Source organism: Nipponia nippon, unplaced genomic scaffold (genome assembly GCF_047370975.1).
Source record: "Nipponia nippon isolate SJK-2023a ecotype South Korea unplaced genomic scaffold, ASM4737097v1 scaffold_3, whole genome shotgun sequence".
Classification (NCBI taxonomy): Eukaryota; Metazoa; Chordata; class Aves; order Pelecaniformes; family Threskiornithidae; genus Nipponia; species Nipponia nippon.
In genome coordinates this window covers 88,543,979-88,559,815 of record NW_028262347.1, presented here as the reverse complement: position 1 = coordinate 88,559,815, position 15,837 = coordinate 88,543,979, and the positions used below count along the sequence as shown (strand labels likewise).

The window sequence follows — 15,837 nt, the reverse complement described above, 5'->3', positions numbered from 1 at the left end:
CATTTGTTCCCTTGGCTGTCTCCAGGATGCATGTGCACCACAGTCTCTGTCCTCATTTGGCTCAGCGCTGGTGGTCCACACCAACCGCTGGCGCTGCACCACGTCTTTCACCAGCTCTTCTCAAAGTACTTTTGAACAGGACCAGTTCTGTTTTCTGTTGCTGCTTTGTCTTTTGAAGCTTTGTAACACAGTTATTAATGTGTTAGGTAGTCTCTACATGTTTATGTCCTTATTTTTTGAGCCCTTCTTTCTATATAGGGGCTGGGTATGTGCCTGTTTGCATGCAGCCAGCCAAGCAATGTTGCTTGCCCAGCTGTCCTGTGCTGGACACTGATGACAAACCTGTGTTACACGTTGGAGGTTGTGGAGAAGCTGTAATGAGGAGTGCAGCCCTTGCTCTCCCTGTGTGCCAACCTGCGGCTCTATGGGATTAAGCAGAGTCTGCCCACTGAGGGCACTGTCAACCCATGAGCACCTTATTAGCACTAACATTTCCTCTCCTTACAGTCTTACGCTCCTGCACTTTGTCCATTCCCATCTTCTTTATCTGATTTTCAATGTCTTGTGTATTTAATAAGTTTAGAAATTGCATCACTCCTCCTGACTTTCCAGGCACCCCAGGGCACCCTCTCTGTCTGCTGCTTCTCTTGTTCTCGTTCCCGCTCTTCAGGTATTAATATGAAGCATTCATTAGGAAGTAACGTGAACCTACAACTTCTGTTTGAAAACATGAATTGCTGTTTCTTACCTCTACCCTTCTTTAAGCCACCTCCATTGTGTCTTTTAAAGCCTATCTCCTGTTTTGTCCCAGTGCTAAGAGTAAATCCCCAAAACAACCATTTAGAGGCTCCAGCATAGTCTCCCCATCTCACTGTGTCTGTTGGTCAGCTCCTCAGGCTTTTAAATCTTTTAGCTGAGGTCAGGCTTGTGATGAGGCTTGGCAGTTGGCTGTCATCTGGCAGTGATTAAAAGCAAAGCTTCTATCACACAGTCAGCTAAAAAGCCTCTGCCTTTGCCTAATGCTTGGACCCTGAAAAGACCCCCCTGCTAACTTAAACACTGCAATCAAGTCAGCAATCAACCAAGAAAAAAAAAAGTCAGAAGGAATATCTTGTCATCTTTGCCATCAAGAACTTGCATCTCACATTCTCTTCTGCTGATGCCCTACTGGCTCCTCTGCTTCTTTAGTGAAATCTTTAATTTATTTCTAAGCAAGGCGTAGAGAAGAACAGTGGTTTAAAAAACCCCAATAATCTGGTCTTGTGCAAGAAAGACATAACAGCGTAAACGCTTTGAAGAGGTTTGTTGTGATGGAATTCCTCGGGTATTAATTGGGGTACACAGGTAGGTCACTTCAGGCAGTAATGTGTTAAATGAAGTGGGAAAGGAGGAGTTTAGTGCAATTATCAGTGTTAATTGCTGTGAAACTGATAAAAAGTTTTCCACAACTTGAGTTATACTCTAAATCTGATCCACTTGTTATACAAGCAAGGCAGACTGAGATGGATATCTCCTGTTCCTGAGAGATGGTTCAGCTCGTATCAGACCATGTCCTTTCCTCTAGTGTACAGGGATGCGCTGGACAAATGCTGTGGTAGGGAGAGGAGTGTTGCCTCCTTCCAGCTGTGAAAGAAGCTGGTATCCAGCATGAATGACTAGCCAATAGCCAGTTTAAGAATGCAAAAAAGACTTAAAAAATAATTCATTTAGTATAACACCCTTTTTTCCTTTATTCTGAGAAAAAAAGCCCAGTGCATGAAATGGCCCACTTAAAGAAATGAAGGAAAGTTGGTGCTGCAAATATATGAGTGTCTAAAGCAAGCTTCAGAAATTTGAGTAGCGCATCCACTTATACATCAAGAAAGCCTAAGGAAATCAGCAGTCATCACCTGGGGATAGGTCGTACCCATATCCTAATTTCGGGCTGACTTCAGCTAAGACCCTTGATCTTGCAGTGAGTACTTAACTTTATTTCTAAAAAATGTTCCATTAATTTCCCGTTTTACCCATGGCAATAAAGTTGAGCACATCTGTAGGTTTGTGGTGCTTTGGGGCCTTGTTTGAACTGGTATCTGTCCAGAAATCTTATAAATGGTAATGTGAGCTACGCTTCATTCAGCCACTGTCAGTAGGGAATTGTCCTGAATAGCCCCTTCATAGGGTTTTGGGATGTTTCTGGTAGTTGGCCTTTGCCTGCTTGGCTTTCCCTGGTGGGATCAGGACTGTCTTAAAAGTTTTCTGTCTACCCTATGTTTTTTTTTTCTGTCTCAAGGATATGTATATTTTTTTTAAAAGAACCCAAAACTTTTCTTCAAGTTTAGGCTGGAAAAAGGTTTGAAGTTTCTATCTGTCATCTCTAGGGTAATGTAAACTTTTGAAAGCTGTGCTCAGCAAAAGTGAGGGGGTTAGCTCAGTGATCCTAATTAATTTAAATTATGAAGGGATGCCCAGCTTAATGCAGTGATCTAAATTGTTGTTCAGCTTGATGAGTCATGCACCATCAACAGCAGAGGGCAAACCATGAAGCTTAGAAAAAGTATTTTAATACCCTTGTCAAATCATTAGACTTAAAAAGTTGGCAAAATGTTGTTCTAGATAATAAAAGTGGTAGGGGTTAACAGTCACCTGAAATATTACTGCTAAATTTTTTCTTTAAAAACTACTTTTTTTTTTTTTTTTTTTTAATTTTTTCCTGGAAGTATTTTGTACTGTCAAAACTGTTTGGGTGTCACAGTGTCTTCATCTTGCAACTGAAATTCAGAAGAGGGTTGGTCTAGGCGGAGGAAAGCTTTTCAAGGATTGGACCCTAAGTCTGTACTGCTGTAAAAAGGATCTGAAATTCGTATGAGATTTTGATGGACTCCGAGGAAACAAATTCAGTCTGTTCCAATATGGCTCATGCAAAGAGACTAAAATAAATTTTACTCTTCTGCTGAACAATATGCTAGCTTTCTTCCTGATAAAAATGGATATTCCCTTACAGTACCAATAATGAAGTTCAGTGCAAAATAAATGAATGCTCTGAATCTATTACTAGCAACACACTGGCAGCTTAATGCAATAAGAAATCATGAAGCCTGATTTACATATACATTATTAATTCATACTGGTAGACTTTTAACACAAATAAGGTAAAGAAAAAAATAACTTAATTTTCCCTCTTCCCTCCTCCTTTTCTTAAATGAAAGACCTCTTCCTCCCCAGACTCACATAGTGGTGTAACGTACAAGCAATTTAATTTTTATTGTGCTCTCTAATTAGCATAGTGGGATACCTCGGTGAGCAAGACTGGCTTTGTCCTCCTGCTCTGCATATAACACAGCAGCTTGTGAGAGGCAGCGCAGCAAGCTCAGCATCTCCAGCTGCTCCTGTTTTAAGTTCAGCAACCCAAGAAGTAATCTGTCAGTCTCGGTGGCAGCTACTAACAATGCTCAGGCTTTTCATCAAATCTGCCTTTAATTCCTCGAGACGGGGGAGTCTGCCAGTCTCTAGTGGCTCAGAGTGTACCAGAGCATGGGAGGAGAGGAACTAAACTTCAGCAGCTGGGTTAATTTTTTCATCTGCATGTCCCTATACATTTTATGCAGTGGCATCTGCTATCAGAGCCTAAAGACAGCTTTTTTTCTTAAAAAAAACCCCTGTGCATGTTACTAATTTTGACTTTTTTTTTGTATCTGTTATCTTTGCTGAAACTATTCGTTTTTTATTGTAGTCTCAATGACATCAGAAATGTGCCTGTGTCTCTTCATATGTAGTTCATCTTCCTCCTTCAGTCCCCTGGTATATAGCAGTAAAGAAATAACAGTATGGTTCTTTCTATGCTTTAAATCCCTTTTTCTTCCCATCTCCGTTTTCCTTTCTCAGCTATAGACTGCCACTTTTACCAGAGCCCTCTAACTTATTTTCAGTCTGTATATGTTCAGATCTGAGACAAGATTGCTTTCCGCATTGTTACTGCTTATGGTTTATCTCTCTTTCTAGGCTTCATTAGCTTTTTATTCTCCCAAATCTGTATGTTGAAGAGGAACAAGGTCACCTGAATACACTAGTAAATTTTTAGTTTATATATAAATGCGGGCAGGTTTAGATATCAAAGGTTCATAGTCGGAGTTTACAGTATATACTTCGCCAGGATGTTAGCTGCATTTTTTTTTCCTGTCACTGTGATACGGGGGCTGCCCTTTATTTCTGCATTAAGGATGTGAATGCCTTGGACAGGTCTCCTGGAAGTGAGTTAAATCAAACTTCAAGGAAGAAGTCAGCATTTCCCATTTTTTTTCAGTTTGCACAAGGCCCTATTGGGCAATAAATCTCTTTGAACAGAGCTGGAAAGCTTATAGCAGCATTGGGGGATTTGTAGCCCTTGTCTGATATGAGGGAAGAGAGTTGGCTGGGTGTCCCTATTCTCCCTCTGGGGTTGGTTAAAACTGCCAGGTTACCCCAGGGCACCTTGAGACATTTGTCCATCATTTGTTTAGATCAAATTCTGCATTTTTCTTGTCCAATTTCCCTACCATCTGGTGAGACACATGTGAAACTGGAGCCCACAGATGTGCTCACAAGGTTCGTCGTTTTGCTCTCAGTGCAGTTAGTGCATGAATAACAGTGCAGGCCCCAGACTGCCCCATGTCTCGGCTTGAGGCAGATCCTGTGGCAAAATGCTGGCCACCCTTACTGTTATTGTCTTCTAATTCAACACTCGTTATCAGAGTTAAGTTTTTGCTTTTCTAAGCAATGTAGGTCAAGAATAAGACTCATCTACATAAAACCACTTTGAAAGTGTGCTTTGCAGAAACACTTCAATGACCTTTCCCCAGCTGTATTGTGGCTTAATGGTGAAGATCTGAAAGTAAATGCTAATGAGGATGCAGCTTCATACAGGTCTCCTCAACTATTTTGGATTCCTTTGTAGCAAATTACATACAGCACAGTTTTCAGTTTTCTGGATCTAAAAATTTTCTGTATTTGTAAAAGGTCAGATCTGTTTTGAAACTTGGATTGACATTTCACACAAATCTTACTTTTATGAAAGGTCAGTCATAACTTCAAAAGACAATCATCTTATCTCAAACAGGTGATGAATCAGGGTGCTCAGTATAGGGGTTACTTTCATGGAGTGTGGAAAGTGCCTGTCTAAGGGAAGATGGTTCTGGGTGAACTCTCCATTTCTCCTTGGTTACCCTTGAATAAAATTGAAATGCTGAGTCTAATCCTGGCGAAGTTGTGTCTGGGCTCTTGTGGGTGTAAGTATGTGAAAAGTCCTTTATGCAGCTCAAAAGCTACATAAATTCATGAAGCTGTGATTTCCCTTTTGTTCTTGAGGACAGCTACTGAGGAGCTGCTCTGGATGTTGTGGAAGATCTCTAAATGTCCCAGATGTATCAGCAATTTAGGTAAGAAACATCTGGAAATTCCTTATGACGAGGAGTATGTTAGTCTTCGGAGGGAATTTTATGCTGCAGTCACAAGTTACCCCAGGGAAGAGGATGGAGAGTTTAGCCTCTGGCTCATGTCAGAAAGCAAATTTTTGTAGCTGAGGAAATAGACAGGAGAGTGCTAAATTTGCACAGAAAGAAAGGGTGAAACAGGGAACAAATGAGTGTTCGTTTAGTGCAAAATTAAAATGTTATGAACAAAATTAGTCGAGACCCAAAAGGGTATGGGGAGAAGAGAATCTGTAATTATCTCCGTGTCAGTACTAGGAACCTGGAAAAATAGGCAGGAGGGCCTAGAATAGCTCATTTCTGAGCACAGCTGTGACTGCACTGCATTGCTGAAACGTGGTAGCAAAATTTGCATGGTTAGAATATTAAAACCCCTGGGTCTGACCTGTTTCGCAAAGTTTGAATGAGAGAGAGAGGAATGCAAGTGCTACGGTCAGGAAAGGCATTGCCATTTCTGAGGCTCTGATCAGAAATAAATTACTGGCTTGAATAACTACAGAGCGGCCAGCACCCTTTCAGTAGTGGGTTTGAGACTGTCTTTTTCTTGCCCCTTGTGGCAGGACCCCAGAAGAAGCCAGGTGACTGTCCCTCAAGAAAGAGGCTGAGCTGCTTTGGGGGACTGATCCCTGGTGATGGTTTTCTCTGTGCAAGGCAGGAGCCTTCTTAAAGTAAAAAACTGACAGCGTGTTTTGAGCTGCAAAATTTTCTCCTATGCCTTACAAGGGCAAAACCTACATTAGACCTTGCTCTGGCAGGTTGAAAATGAAACATGGAATTGAAAATTGAGGCTAGGTTAGATACAATGATCATAACTTGATTGTATGTGTGATATGCATAGAATAAAATCCAACCAATTACATTTTTAGTGCTTTAAAAGGCCCATTCTAAAAGCTGCAAAGATTATTAGCCAAGCAGGTAGGAAGATGATGTCTAAATGGAAAAAATAAACGATCTTTTGGAACTGCCAGGAATATCTCACCATATAGCCTGAAACCCACAGTCAAGAAGAAAAGGAACTGCTTGTAGCATTGCTACATCTGCATCTAGTGTAAAGCACACGGCAACAATAAAATTGCCAAATATCCAAAATAGCAAGGGGACACGGATAGTAAGAGGTGTTTTTTTAGATAATACGAGCAGAAACTGGTCAAGAAAGAAACAGGATACAAGAAGTAACTATAATTGTCAGCACTGAGTATAATACAGAATTTTTTGAGTTTAAGTTAAGAGACCACCAACAAAACTACTTGTATTATTAGATAGCAGTGATGGTTTTTGGCAGTTCTATGCTGAAGCATGCACTTAATTAGTACTTCTGAACTGTATCCGGGAAACAGTCAGGTGATGTGGTGATGTCAAATGAAGGTGGTGATAACTCCTTTCCAGGCTGGCTGTACCATGGAGGAGTTACTGTGAGCTGACCTCGGGTGAGCCTGGATGGTGGGAGCTACTCAGCGGTGATTTTCTGCATTTGACTAGTCTTTTGTTTAGGGATAAATCACCTCACGTGCATCAGGAGGTGTTGAGGTATTTGAGCACTTAATGTAGATGAGCTGATTACTTAAACTTCACACAGCTGCTTACCTCTGTCATTCACTGTATAGCCAGATACCAGAAGGACACTGAGTAACATGTAGTCATTTGTAAGCTGATGACTTGCATTATATGAGAGTGGGCGAAGACACTTTTGGCTTGAATTGACTTTAATTTTGTTTGTTTAGTGTATGTTGAAATGTGGGGGAAATACAAAAGGCTGAATGTGAATGTTGTGAACACAGCTGAACAGACAGAGAAGGTGATTTAAGCTGCTGTAGGCGTGATTTACCCTAATCTTGCTTATGACTGAAATACTGATACGGGTTTTGAATGATGAATACAAGATCAGAAAGTAATTGAGCTCATACCAAACAAAGGTGTAGAAAATACATCTTGTAAAACTGATCATATCACAGATGATAAAACTAATAATGTTGATACAATATATTTTTCTGTGGGATGCAAGCTCAGCTGCCGTGATATTTTGATTAAGAAACTAACCATCCAATACCAAATGCATTAAAAGCCAACTAACTGGTGGAACTGCAGAGGTCATGATTAAATACAATCATCATCCACCTGTACGCTTAGAGTGGTTTTCCTTGCAGGGTTTCACACAATTTGTGCCCTGTCTCCATGCTATTTTGTTGTTAAATCAGTGATTTGAGGAGGAAAAAAAATCTTGGTAGGATCACTGGCAGTAGAAATTTTCAGATGGCACAAATAACCACTATATGTAAACTTCTAACCCCGGGGGGAAGTTGCAGTGATAAATAATGAGAAGATGAGATCATTGGTTCAGTGCAGTCTGGGTTGGCTGGTGAATTGCGTATAATATACCTTGTAGTAGGACTTAATGTGAAATGAGGAAAACATGAGCTGATGTGATCCATCGTGCACAGCATGTGGGATGGGAATGGCAAGGCTTTGCTGCCCTGCGTGTCACCCAGCACAATGCCTGTGAGCCTGCCCTGTGTCCTGCTGAGTTGGGAGGAAGCTGAAAACCAGAGAGAGCTCTGAGCAGAGGAGGGTTGCTCTGAGCAGGAGGGTTGCCTGGAGAACTGGCAAGGATTGCCTTAAAGCAGCTCAATCTTGGTTTAATAAAAAAGAATTTGAAGGGTGACTTGATGATAGCCTATAACTGTCTGTAAGGGAACAGATATTTGACAGTGCAGCAGGTAAGACTTGGCTTTTTTCCTACTGGGTGAATAATTAAGATTTGGGACAACTCACTCTTCGCTGTAGAGGATTTTCTGACACTGGTTATTTTAGAAACTAATTGCCCTGTTTTTCTACAAGATATGAATCGAATGCGAACAGGATTTAACTCTGGGAAATCCAATGTGCAGCATGTCAGATGGAAAGATCATGCTGTTTCCTTTCAGCTTCATAACTTGAAGATATTTATTAGACTAGGAAGCTCATCTGGATAGGTGTCTCAGCCAAGAAGTGTATTATAAGTTTGAAAGGAGCTCAAAACTGTGCCTTGGGAGAGGCATATATGGATGGTAGAAGGCATTCATTCATTTGGCTCATCAGTGCATTCTCCAGCGCAAAAATCTGGAGATGGATACTGTCCTGCAGACTTTTCTGTATGAGCTGGGTGGGTTTCCAGTTGTACAGACTTTAAGGGGACTCCTAGCAATGAAACAATGGTAAAGAACATTTAATTCTCTTTGTACTTTTAGGCAGCATATCTTTCTGTTAAAATTAGCTAGGTTTTATAAATTCCTGTGAAATTTGCGTGCACACTTCTATGCAAGCTCCTTTATTCCAAGGTGCCCAAGACAGGGAGAAAAGGAATCACTCTTGGCATCAGTGCAGTTGTGAAAAATGTGGCAGTCCAAACTTTTTTCTCTGTTTGTTTCTCTAAGGTCTTATCTGCAAGTCTGAACATGGTACTATAAATTAGAAACTATTTGTCCCCCAGAAAAGCAGATCTGCCTTGTGACATTGAGTTTAGTTAAGTCCCCTTTCTGTCCCCTAGCTTTCATCTCGCGGATTCAGACAAGCTGCTGAGTGCATCATAAATTCTCAAGGCAACTCTCAAAAATGCTTCAAAAACGTGGTTGTTCGTGCAGAAAAGGTCTGTAAATTTTAAGCACCAAGCAACACATAATTCAGTTGTGCTGTGAATGGCAGTGCAGTGGTGTAGGATAGATGGAGATCTGAATTCAAACAAGTCTTTCAATTTTCTTTCTTTTTTTCCCTTGAATTCAGTTGCTTCTTTCCTATTCTTGCTCCCCCGTGCCCTTCCTTCCTGTGGTGTTTCCCAGCTGTCTTCTCCCTGTGTTTCACTCTGCCTCTTCTTGAAGAATTGTGCAAATTAAAGATGTAGAAGGACACCAGAGTGTACTTAGGCCAACAAGCCTCTCAGAAAAATGAGAGTATATTGTCCTTTCTTGCAGCATTTGAAATGCTTGGGACAGAAAATGTAAGTGTTGAGACTTCAACAGCTTTTCCTCATGAGACTTTCCTGGTGCCTGATAGATGATATAATCACGAAGCTTTCCCTGGAGTCCCAAACACTTCCTGTGTTGTCTTCATTTGATGGCCCCTAAAATGATATTAGTACACCAAGAAGCAACAAAATCTTTCAAGTGTTAGTGGATGCTACAGTCTCTGCTGCGTGATCGTTGCCTTGCAGAGCAGTGTCAAATTGAAGTGAGCTCTCTGAAATGTTTCCTACACAGCTCTGCTGTGTTGCTTGTGTCACATCTCTTTGTATGCTGCTGTTGTGATTCTGCAAATAGTGCTGAGAATTACAAGATAGTCTTGGTTCGGCTGTACCGGGGCAGCATGACAGTCTATTATCTCTTTCCAGTGTTCTTCAATGCCTGTGCAGACGCAGCCTGAATTTGATTAGCTTGTTTTCATCTCTAAAGTAAGCAATGCTGTGAAATCACAATGAATTATTGTCTACTCTGTACTGACATGATCTTGATTCTGGCAAAATTCATGTTGATTTCAGAGAAACAGCATTTCTGCATCTTACCAATGATGGCTTTATTTTATTTCAGGCAATGTTTCTATCGCTAGGTCTCTTTCTCCCTTCTTTGACTAACCTTGCAGTGCCTCCTAATTTAGCATCAAGTTCCGTTACTTTACTTCTCTTTTGGGTGATTAATTAGGATTGTAAAAACCCCCTAGCTTTAACATTTCCCTTTTCCTGCACTTTTCATGTATTATAACACTTTATTTGTAGTTTTCCATGTAGCTTTTAGACTATAATGCCCGTGTTTCGTTCCCATCAACTTGAATTAATTCTCAAGCATGACTTCTTGAGACTACCCAATGTAGCTAAATGAGACAGTTACTTCTTTCCCCTCAGCCTTTAGTTTTATAACTCTATTAAATAAAATGCTATCTGTCATGATTAATTCTTTGAGTCTCTGCTGCTTCTTGTTGATTCTATTACCTTGCAGATGTTTACAGGTGTTTTTGCTTTGGTGTTTGGTTTTTTTTTTTTTCCTATTTAAACATGCTTACGTTTTTCAGGTACCTAGTTCTGTTGGTTTTTTTTAATTTTTTTTTTTTTTTTAGTAAAATAATTTTACAGAATGTGCCTTTGTTAGTAACTTTTCAAGTTTCTTTGTCTTGGTGTTTGCACATGGAGAATCTAGAATATAAGCAGAATTCAGTCCTTAGTGATTTTCAAGGCATGATTCTCATATTTTCATGGGTTGTTTATACTGGTGTGCTCCCACCTCTCCTGGCAGCCTATCTGCTCCAGGTTGGAGGTTACCTCTGGGTCCCCCAAAGCTTTGAGGGACTCCAGGGGTGGATTGTACCTGCAAAAGCAGCTAGTTTAGTCCTTTTTCTTTCTAGCCTATTGCACTTTTTTCTTGGTGCGTCTCTCCCCTTTTACATATTTACAAGCAACACGTCTCAGTCTTTCCAAGCTGCTTTAGCTTGTGTGAGCTCCTCTGTTGTGGGACATGGCCTGCCATGGTGGTCCTGTCTCTGTTCGCTTAGCTCTCACCCTCCCACCTCTATCTAAGCAGTCTTCTCTCTAGCACTTGGCTGTCAAGCCAAATGTCACTTCTAAGTCCATTCTAATTAAATATCTTCTAGAGCCTGAGGTAAAGCTTCGCTGTAGCAGCATGGCACCTTAAGCTGCAGTTCTAAGGTTGTTCTTTCCTACTAAACTTGCGCCTTCAAATTAAACACCAAGCATGGTTTGTTCAAACATACTTTTTTCAGGAACCGCTTACTTGGTCAACTCCAGTAAGTTTTACTTGGTCCACTGAAGAAGTAAATACACTTCACCTCTTCAGCAGGCTTGACCTTTGCTATAGCTTGTGAGTGTTTTCCCTCCATTTAAGCCATGAGCTCCTCTTCCACTTCAGTGGCCTCCTGGTAAAGTGACTGAGATTTCAGGATCTTTGCAGTGATAAAAGTATGGCAGTGTCAGATTTGAGCTTGTAATTTTGCTATTCTCACACTGGAAACATGAGTGATCGCAGGAGGAGGCTTATTTCCAGCCTCTTTCCAGTGCCTTGCCCAATTCGGGCAGGTCACCTGGCACTTGCCTTGTTCCTTGTAGAGAGGCTTCAGACCACACTGGGGATGGTGCTGAGCTGATTTGGGTGGTGCATTTGGAAACCTCTTCCTTATAGCTTTAAACTCTTCCAACATGTCAGAAAATTGTGTTTCCCTTTCAGCTAATTCTTACCTTATGTCTAATCAGAGCGGGATCATTGTTTCCAGCTTCTGGAAGAGGGACAACATGAATGGCTTCCTAGATCACATGCTAAGCAGAAAATGCTGATGATTCCTTAAGTTCAACATTAAGACAGATGAAACTGCAAGAACTGTTTACAGCATTTTTTTGTTGCTGGCCATGACATTTCAAAACTTCAAATTATTCTGCATAACCAGGGTTTTCCAGCAGTCAGATTGTTCTAATGATGTGGAGAAGCATTTTTAAGCCCAGGTTGCAGCCCTGACTATTTTCTTGGCTTCTGGCTTCTTCTGTAGGGAAAAAAAAAAAAAACAGTTTAGCTTCGTTTCTTTGGGAGACTTGAATTACTTGTTGAAAATCACATGCTGTTTAGGAGCCTACAAGGGCAGATGCTAGCTGGGCAGGTGGGACTGGGAAGTAATCTGAGATAAGAGGAAGCCCAAAAGGATTTGTGGGGTAAAGGTGCTGGGAGGTGGCAGACCAAACCTCAAAGCCTTATTTGTATGAGTCCTGCTGCAACAGGCAGAATTTCAGAAATGTTATCAATCTGGCAATTGTAAGGTTAAAAGTGAACAAAAATGAAAGCTGAAGCAATGATATGCATCATCAAAATTAGATTTATTAGGACTTTAAGTCTAGAAGTTGACATTCTTGCTAAGCTAGCAAGAAGACAGAATCAAGAGTCTGAATGAATGAATGTAATTGAAAGGATTAAGCTCAAGTTCACATTCCTGCATATTAGTGATTGAATTTGTTTTAACATCAGTAAACAGGTATGTTGATAAAGAGTTTAGTAATTTTTGGAAGATGAAAATACATCTTTTTTTTTTTTTTTTTTTTTTTTTTTCCCCGAGCTTTCCACTGCATAATGTTGAAACAGTTTTATTTAGGATGTTAGGAGAGAGGGATGCTCAATATTAAATTATTGAGTTATGAGTAAGTGGTATTTGTTTAATCTGTGGAAGACTTTAATCTCTGACTGATGTTAAACTGTGTATATTCCCAAAATGTTAACCGTAACACTGAAGTCCCATGCCTGTTTTATTTTAATTGTATTTTGGCTTTCATTAATACGAAACTACCTATCCCCTGTGTTTACAGGATGCAGTCTAGATTGCTACTGTGAAGACAGAGAAATCCTGACTGCATGGAGATTATGCAGCTCTCCTCTTCTAGCAGTATCCTGACTTGAGGCACACAAATAAATTACTTGAAAGGACCCTACTAAGCATTTGTCTCAATAAACTACTCTTTAACCAGAAAGATGATTGAAACAAACAAAAAGAAAACCCACACCCAAAACACCCCAGTAAACATGTGGTCAATACGTGCTATGGGTCCTTTCTGCTCTCATGTGAGTAAGAGTCTATAGGGAGCACATTTGGAGAAACTGTAGCATTTTTAACTTGGTCTGTGCCAGCTTAGTTATTCAAAGAAGGGATGCAAACCATGACCATGTTGTCCCTATCAGTAACCCATTGCTTTTTTGGGGTATAAGCCTCTAAGTCTTTCCTTCTGTAGCTGCTCTTTGTAAAAGAAACTACAACAGCTGCTGGAATGAAAGCTGGAATGGGTGGTTGTCCTGTTCTAGACAAGCACCTAATGATGGGGCTTTTGAATTGGTCTCTCTTCCCAGCAAATAGGTATCAAATTATGCAACTTGGAAGAGCTGCAATGGATGAGATGGGGATGATGAGCTGTTAGGGTAGAAGCACCTCAGCCCCATCACGCCAGGTGCTGCTGTTGCATGTGTGGCATTCCAGGAGGGGTGCGCCTTGCTGCCGCTCTGTTTTTGTGGGGATGTAGGGAAGGAAGGGGTGGATAGGTTGGGGACTGTGCTGGTAAACCTTTGAGCCAGCTAAATGGGGTGCTTGGTGAGGGTTCCCCCAAAACAGCCTTGTAAAACCAGCAGCCTCTCCTAGCCAAGGGAAAGGTTGCCCCTTCCCTAGTTTCACAGCCCATGGTGGCGTATCCCCGTGATGTTTCTGGGATGGTTGCACATTTAATTCACCAGTAATGCTTTGTACAATGTCTCTGGAAAGTTAGTGGGAAATGGAGGTGCCTCGATCCTGGTGGTTACAGTGCAAGAGTGGTTAGTTGGAGGTGGCAAGCGGGACAGAGATTCTGTCTGTGGTTGGTGGTGGTTAGTGGGGCAAAGAGAGTTAATGGCATTGGAGGAGGTGGCCAGGCAAGGCTGGGACCTTTGAATGGGAGGAAGAGGACATGTAGCTTCTTGTTTTCATGACTTTCCCTTCAGCTTCTTGGAAAGGAGGTGGAGAAAGTAGGGCCATTTTAACAGAAGGAAGAACGTTAAGGAGATAACTTGTAAGGTATAAGCTTAATGTGCTTCAGTTTTATCATTTCATGTCTTTCCTTCATTATTCTACTTATAGGAAAATAGCATCTTTTGTCTTAAACTCATGTTGATGTCAAGTAAACTAACATATTCTTCTGTGGGTGTGGCAGCCACAGATTTTACGAAATAATTTCCTAAGTCATTATTGCAATGTGCAAAATAAACTACTAGCTAAAAGAACTTGTAGTGCTTGGATGCTGTTATTTGCTCCTAGCATAAGTAGGAGTTCACACTGTGCAGACTAATAACCATATGCACTACGTAGGAATAAATATGTTTTGGGCTATGTAAAGAAACTCAAGGCTGAATGGTTTAGTTCAGATGGATATAGAATAAACACGAAGCTTCGCCGAGGCAAAACATGCCACCTTAATCCTGTATAGCCTGCATGGCTTGTTTAATGCCTTCTGTATTGAATGAGTCTCTCCTCCCAGACTCTCTGGATTTTGTATTGAGAATGCTGTATTGAATGGCAGGTCTGTATGGTGAAGTAATTGTGCGTGGTTGAGGGCATCAACTGCAGACTTGCATTTACAGAGATGAAAATCCTATGATTTACTAAGAGCCCTCTGGAAGCTCATGTGAACGTGTGTGCTCTACAGGTATTAAAAAGTAACTATGGTGATTGTTTGACAGCGCAGCACTTGTAAGCCCCTACACTGATTGACACAGCCAACACAAAGTGTGCTTTGGGGATTGGATACTGTGGTGTCTGGCTGCTCTGACTGGATTCTCTCTTTTGGCTTTTTCTATATATTATTCTTTACTATCATAAAAGCTATTAGATTCAACCTGAAACTTGAACGAAATCAACAAAAAGAGCGTGACCTGCTTTCATTAACTTCAGTGAGGAAAAAATTGCATTTAAGTGTAATATTAGCTACAGCATGTAACTGCTCTGAAGTGGGCTACCTTGAGTGAAGGTGCAAGTCTCTGTTGAGGGCAGGGACTGTTAGATCAGCAATAAATCTTCAGTTCAGCTGGGGAGTGCATACACGTTAAACTTGTTAAATAAGGCAGAAGTTTTAAAAATAAATAAATGAATAAAAATATCTAAACCCCAGAAATCTGAATCTGATTAGGTCTTTCAGAAACCACCAAGTAATTGTGCATAAATAATAGAATTGCATGCATATACTGAAACCAAATATAATTTCAAATGCCTCTTAGATTTAATAAAAACACCATAAAATTTTTCCTCATTATGGCATCCCTAATTTGTTGTTTTCAGATTTCTAAATGGAAGGAAGAGGGGTGTGACTTCTAGTGCATTTTAATGACTGTTTTCTCTGCAAGTACTGTAGTTAACATGTGACGTATTTTGATTGTCACAAAACCTGTGAAATTGTAATTAGACCTTTATTATATTTGATTACATGGCAAAAGGTTGAAATGCATTTTCATCCCAATCACCACCTTGTTTCTGGTTGCATTCGTTGCTCCAAGGCTAAAAAAGAAAATATTATGCAAATGATACCCTCCACCCACCCAGAACAGTATTAAAGCTATCTGAAAGCATCTGGTATTAATCTTGTTTATATGCGTGTCACTGATCTCACTAGGGCTGCTGTGGATTTTGACCAGTGCAGAAGCAGGCAATGGCCTAAGATTTAAAGCTTTCTTAATTCTTTTTCTTTTCTTCTTTTCACAGTGACCAAATGCCACCGAGAAATCAAGAGAACACAAAGTAAACATACAATGGTAGGTCTGAATATCGTTCTTTGTTTTTGTGGTTATTAAACAGTCAAGTTGCTTATTAAAAATCCCTTTTGAGTCTAATCTGGAACAAGTGGCTTTTGAAATGATTCCTACAGACA

At 40.6% G+C, this 15,837-nt stretch overlaps 1 long non-coding RNA gene across 2 annotated transcripts in view; it reads left to right on the top strand.

The window, feature by feature from the left end:
* Positions 1-15,837, top strand: part of LOC148054750 (uncharacterized) — a 174,108-nt gene that overhangs the window by 48,352 nt on the left and 109,919 nt on the right. For both annotated transcript variants that reach the window (XR_015706368.1, XR_015706367.1), the window contains exon 3: positions 15,672-15,721. This is a non-coding gene — a long non-coding RNA (uncharacterized LOC148054750). The remainder of the gene's footprint in view (positions 1-15,671; positions 15,722-15,837) is intronic.